Genomic DNA, 6,661 nt, shown 5'->3' on the forward strand with positions numbered 1-6,661 from the left:
TCACCAGAGATATAAGGAAGCCAAGAGAGCAAGAAAGGTAAATATGGCTAAATGCCAAGATGCGGTAGTGTCGACGAGACCCCTGTTCCTGGATGCGGAAGACGCGTTTCGCCCTGGGGCTTGTTCACTTCCGGGTTCCGTGCTGTCCAGTGTGGGGAGAGGGCTTTTATGTCCGCCCCTGTTAGAGCTTGGCCAATCCGGAGATGTCGTCTGGTGGGTGTGATCTCCCCATGTGTGTAGTTGCTAGGAGACCGCAGTAATGAAGACGTCAGATCGGGAGGCGGAAGATGCGTCACCCATCGCGAGATCGCGGACGCCATCTTGGATATGGGAAAAATACCCTTACAATTAGGATTTGTGTGGGCGGTTGCTAAGAGACTACATTAGCGAAGCTAAGACGTCAGATCGGGAGGCGGGAGATGCATCACCCATCGCGAGATTGCGGACGTCATCATGGATATGGGAGGAATACCATTGAGATCAAGATTAGTGTGGACGGTTGCTAAGAGACTACCATAGCGGAGCTGAGACGTCATAACCGGAGGGCTGAAAACATTTGGTGATAGTAGATCGCTATTTTAGATGTGGGAAATAATAGGCCGTAAATAGGTAGCAAATGCCCTTATTACATAGCTTCACTGTAAAAATGCTAATCTTACAGATTGATAATGACAGGCGATATGATTAAAAGAAAAGTACAAGAGAACTGAGAAAAGGGGGATGAAAGATTATAATGCATTAAAATAAATTAAATGAATAAAATACATGTGAATAAATATACATAATGATGATGTAAATAATGATAAAACTGCTGGATTCAAGGGGGTATGTGGAATAAGGAATAGGCTGGATAGGCCTAGTGGAAATTAGTGAGGGATAAGCTGTGCGTGCCTCGAGCAATGGTGAGTGGAAGGTGAATGCAGGAGTAGAGGGGTCAAGGGATAACTATTATGGTACCTGAGGAAATAAATGTAGGTGTATGTGGGGAAACCAATAAATGTGTGCAGTGAAGAAACCACATGATAGGGGAATAATTGAAAACGGGGATTAGTTGTGGGTGCATTGGTGTGCAGTGACCACGGGCAAAAACAAAAATGATTTATTTTGAATTTACAAAGATTTAAGGGAGGTGAGGGGTAGGTATACCTGATTGGTTGTTGATGGGGGGAGGCCGGGGGTTTATGAGGTGAATGTTGGCTGGTGGTGGAGAATTAAAACTAGGGGTGAGGAGGAATGATGGGTTGTGAAGAGATGTGACATGGTGTCGGAATGTGATGTAGATAAAAAGTAAAAATGTGCATATAATATACATGCAATTGAAGGTGTGTGTGTATGAATCACCTGTAAGAAAAATACTGGATAAAATTATTAATAAAGATTCGAAGATGTATATGGTAGTTGAGAGGCTGATGAAATATTATTTACAGGAAAACTCCGTAGTTAATGGTTTCATTCAGACCGAAGGGTTTCAGGCTGTTCAAGCGGAAGATCCATTCACTTTCCTTTTTGTATAATTCTTTGGTTATGTCTCCTCCCCGTATTCCGAGATGTACTCGATCTAAACAGAAGGTCTTGAACCCTTTGATGGATCCTTTATGAACAGAGTTGAAATGTCTCGCTACCGATGTGAGCTGTTTCATTCTGTTAAGATCTCTGGAGGCATTGCGGATGTTACCAAGGTGTTCTAAGATTCTTTCTTTCCATTTACGTGTAGTCATGCCTACATACTTGAGATTACACTCACACGTTATGCAATATATCACCGCCTGCGTATTACAGTTAAAGAAGTGTTGTAGCTTGACCGACTGGTCAAACCTGTCGATGACCGTATTGGTTTGCAAGATTTGAGGGCATGATTTGCAATGGCCGCAGGGGAAAGAACCTGTGATAGAAGGTTTTTTGGTATTTGAGGAGATCAAATGGCTGTGCACTAGATGGTCTCTCATATTTTTTGATCTGCGCCAGCTCATTTGCAGTGGGGAGTCAAAGAGGGGTGCCAAATCTGGATCCAATTGTAAAATAGGGAGATGTCTGGTTATTGCTCCCTTCAACTTCCTCCATTCAGGGCAGAAAGTTCCAATAAAGCGGACAGTGTCTTCCTGCTCCGTACTCTTATTTTTCTTACCAAAAATCAGACTCTCTCTTTTGGTTACTGCTATAGCAGTATATGCCCGCTTGAGTGAGCGTCTGCTGTAGCCTCTATCCAGGAGGCGGTTAGTTAGTTCCAAGCTTTTGGCCTTGAAGGTAGAGTCTTCTGAGCAGTTGCGTCTCAGGCGTAGGTATTCCCCTTTGGGGATGTTTTCCACGGTAGGCGGAAAATGGGAGCTTGTTTGGTGAAGGAGACTGTTAGTAGCAGTCTCCTTCCGGAATAATTCCGTTTCTAGAAATCCTGCATTGGATTTGTAGATACTGAGGTCTAAGAATGGTACTCTTGTTGGGCTGATGAAGTGTGTCAGAGTAATATTGAGTTCATTATGGTTAAGAATCTGAATGAACTCCAAGAGTAAGCTCTTATTGCCATTCCAAATCAGGAAGACATCATCGATGTATCTTAGCCACAGTATTATATGTGTGGTGTATTTTTCATTGCAGATGTTGAACACGTGGAAATGCTCCCACCACCCCAAAAAGAGATTTGCATATGTAGGTGCACATGCTGCCCCCATAGCAGTTCCCCTGATTTGTAAGAAAAACTGGTCTTGAAACACAAAATAGTTTTTGGAGAGGACAAAGGTGAGTAACTGTAAAAGAAAATCAGAAAAATCATTGGACCCAGTTTGGTCCAAAAAGAATTTGGTTGCAGACAAACCTTGTTGATGATTGATGCTAGAATAAAGTGCCTCAACATCCAAGGTTGCTAGGAGGAAGTCGTCCTCAAAGTGGATGTTGTGAATTTTTCGCAATAAGTCAGCAGTGTCTTGTAGATAGGATGGTAAGTCAAGGACGAAGTCACGTAGATGTAAATCTAGAAAGCGACTCGGCTGCTCCAGCAGTCCTCCATTACCCGACATTATCGGTCTGCCAGGTGGCACCTGGATGTCTTTATGAATCTTCGGAAGAAGATAGAAAGTTGGAGTTCTCGGGTTTTGGACAGTCAGATATGCTGCTTCTTGTTTGGTAATGGTTCCCTGTGTAGCAGCCTCTTGTATTAAAGAGGTATAGGCTTTTTGGAACCTTTTGGTGGGATCGTTGAGAAGTTTCTGATAGCAAAGGGGGTTTAACAGTTGTCTATGTGCTTCCGTGATATACATTTCTAACGGCCATAGCACAATGTTACCACCCTTGTCCGAAGGTTTGATAATTACGTCTCTCCATGTTTCCATCTCACGTAATGCTTTCCTTTCTTGAAAGTTGAGATTTCTAGTTGGATATTGATGGGAAGTTTTGATTCGGACGTAAATATCGTCAAATTCTTTCGACACCCTGTTAAGAAAAACCCTAATTTCCGGGCTGGTATTATCGGGTGGGAAAAATGAAGACTTGGGTTTACATTTAGCTCGGCAAGGAGTGCTATCTTGTATGTTCGATTCCACTAGTAAGTCCTCCAGGATTTGGACTGTTTGGAGCTCTTCAGGGGATAAGTCTGTGATGTTATCACTATCTCGTCTTGCATGGTGTTTTGCAAAGAACTTTTTTAGAAGGAGTTTTCTGCCAAATAATCTGAGATCTTTCTCCCAGCAGAATCTGTTAAATGATCTCGAGGGTGAGAAAGAGAGGCCTTTGGCTAACACATCCATATGTGAGGATGAGAGGGGTCTACCCGATAGGTTTATGACCTGTAGGGAGGATGAGGAAGGGTGAGTTATCTTAACGTCTTCCTCTGTCTGGCCGGATACCTGGCGGTCCTTGATAGGTCCCAGTCGGGGTTGCGTCTGTCGCCTCTTCTTTCCCCCGCCGCCGGGTTTTCCTTGATTTTTGTCCCGGCCTCTTTGTTTCGAACCCTGGCCTAAAAAACGTGGGGAAAATTCTCCTTCTCTCTGATTGAGTCTGGCGTTGTCTGAAGTCTCACTAGACGAATCTCCACTATTTGAAGATTCAAATTCTGAGAAAGTCGAGTCGTCCCTCTGTCTTCGATTCCTGCTCTGGGGTATGGAATTCCACCTAAAAATGTCCCCACGTGAGAAATCTCGTTTGTCCCTGATAAATTTGTTCCGCTTCCGATCTGCTATTGTTTGTTCATATAACTTGAGTTCTTTTTGATGTTTCTCAAAAGCTGTCTGAAAAGACAAATCTTTTTCCCAAGTTTCTAGGTTATGACCCAATTCCTCTATTTCTTTTTCCACTTGGTCTATGAGTAGTGTGTCATGTTTGACCAAGAGATGTAATAGTTCTTGGGAACACTTCAAGAGTGCTGTCTCCCACTCAGTCTTCAAGTTCTCCGTAGCCAATGGAAAAGAGGGGAATATTTTGGGTCTCAACCCCCGGGGCACGATCTTGTGTTTAATATAATTCTGTAGTGTGGTAATGTCCCACGATAGGCGAGTCCTTTTCTGTAAGCTTTTTTGTAATCTAGAAAAAGTGGTTTTCCAGTCTGAATCAGTGGGGGATTCTTCGAAGTTTTCTGAGAAGAAATCCCCAAAAGTCTCCGGATTTTGTCGTTTTGTTAGCTCCGCTTTTAATGAAAAAGTGGTCAAAATCAAGACTGCTTCAAAAGATTAAGTAAAAATGTTACTGCTAAAATGAACAGATCCGGTAAGGAAAACGTTATCATATAATGAGATAAAGAAGACCGTGCCAAGGATCAGAGACTGTTTATGCAACAGTAGAGAATACTATACAGAAACCTAGGGCGATCCGGCACCGGATGGACTAATCAGGAAAAATGCTAGCATTAGAGAAGAGAAAACCAAATTTGGACAATAGGTTACCCTAAGAAAATAGGGGAGAAAAGGGGCAAAAAATTAGCCCTTTCAATATTGTATGAAATATACGTGTAGATGTTAATTTTGTCCTAGTTGGTGGTGCACCCAGAGCCAGAAAGTATGCGAACTTTAATACAATGGGGAGAGAAAAGAAGGCTCTTGTGTGGGCGCACTCTTGTAGAAAAAAATAAATTTGATGAGATAATTAAGATGAAATATTTAAAACATAACTTTTATTAGCTTTTATTACAAAAAAGGTTATTACCGGAGATCTATCCTTCAAAATGCAACATAGAAAGCATCTTGGTAAAATAAAATGTTCTGGTCTCTTATTGGTAAAGAGTGTGTGAAAGGGTGGTAGACATTAGTTGGTCATACCCCCATTCCCCTTGACCAGTACAGGCTTGCTGTATTGATGGAACCACAGGGTGGTTGAGACACAAAATTAATAGCTATGCTCTTATGGCTTATAGAAAATTAGAGAAATGATCAGAAGTCACTCCTCTGGGTATAGTACAGGAAAAAAGACGACATGCACCTATCTGAATTCAAGACAATGATAACGGTAGAGGCAGGTATGGCACCTCAAGTAGATGGTGCCCGTGACCGATAGGTCTGGAGGTTATTGGATAGAAAAAAGTGGTGATACTGCTGTTGGTGTTACTGCCACATAAGTGAGGAAAATCCTACTCTACAACACCAGGTATTCACAGGTGGTCTCCCTTCCTGGTACTGACCTGGCCCAACGCTGTTTAGCTTCCAAGATCAGACGAGATCGGGCGCTGGCAGCGTGGTATGGTAGTAGAGAATTTTATGTGAACACCAATGAGAGTGCACCTATATATGAATAATGAAAATTAGGACCGACAGAGAAGAAATAGATAGAAGATCGTGTAAATGGGTGGATCTGCTTTTCACGTTAGACCCGATCCGAAATTCCCACTCACGTGGTGCAGTGTACCGGGAATCGTGAATGAGAGTCCACGAAAAAGTGATGATCTATCGAAGATTGGACTTGTGAGAATTGATACTAGAATTCACAGACAGAGAAATCCCTGACTGCTGGTATATTATGATTGTCCAAACAGATAGTATATAAGAAGAAATGCTGGTGAAACCAGGTGAATATGTGGTCACTCAGGTAATGCAGTTTTTAAAAAAAACTCAGGATGAAGTTTGAAAATTGTAAAATTATGTGGTGAGGTGTCAAATTCACCAAAACTGCACAAACATATATCTGTTGACCAAATGTATCATAGGATATTTGCCTTGCAACCCCAGATAGGATATAGAATGCTATAATAGGTATATGTTAATTCTATGCATGCATCAATTGCTGTGAGGAGGCAGGAATAGAAATAGATGGGAACCAACACATTCATAAATATAACAGATATATTAGTCATATGTGTGAACTGGTAACGCTTTAAAATATAAGCTGATTTCCAATAGTATGCTAGATGCTAGATAAATGCTAATGCAGACCTCTGATCAATCACCCCTATGCTGTACACTCAATGCAAGATAATTAAGACAGTGCTGCTGAGAATTGCAATAGGAGTTGCTATCCGTGGCATGCAGCCACTGGATAGTGGGGCTTACGGTTTCACCAGAGATATAAGGAAGCCAAGAGAGCAAGAAAGGTAAATATGGCTAAATGCCAAGATGCGGTAGTGTCGACGAGACCCCTGTTCCTGGATGCGGAAGACGCGTTTCGCCCTGGGGCTTGTTCACTTCCGGGTTCCGTGCTGTCCAGTGTGGGGAGAGGGCTTTTATGTCCGCCCCTGTTAGAGCTTGGC

The 6,661-nt window shown here is 42.4% G+C and overlaps 1 non-coding gene across 1 annotated transcript; it reads right to left on the minus strand.

The window, feature by feature from the left end:
• Positions 1-5,550: 5,550 nt before the first annotated feature.
• Positions 5,551-5,669, minus strand: LOC135054335 (5S ribosomal RNA). Its single transcript, XR_010243497.1, has one exon. It is a non-coding gene; the product is annotated as a 5S ribosomal RNA (ribosomal RNA).
• Positions 5,670-6,661: the final 992 nt, after the last annotated feature.

The sequence above is a fragment of the Pseudophryne corroboree genome, chromosome 2, assembly GCF_028390025.1.
Source record: "Pseudophryne corroboree isolate aPseCor3 chromosome 2, aPseCor3.hap2, whole genome shotgun sequence".
In the NCBI taxonomy this organism is placed as follows: Eukaryota; Metazoa; Chordata; class Amphibia; order Anura; family Myobatrachidae; genus Pseudophryne; species Pseudophryne corroboree.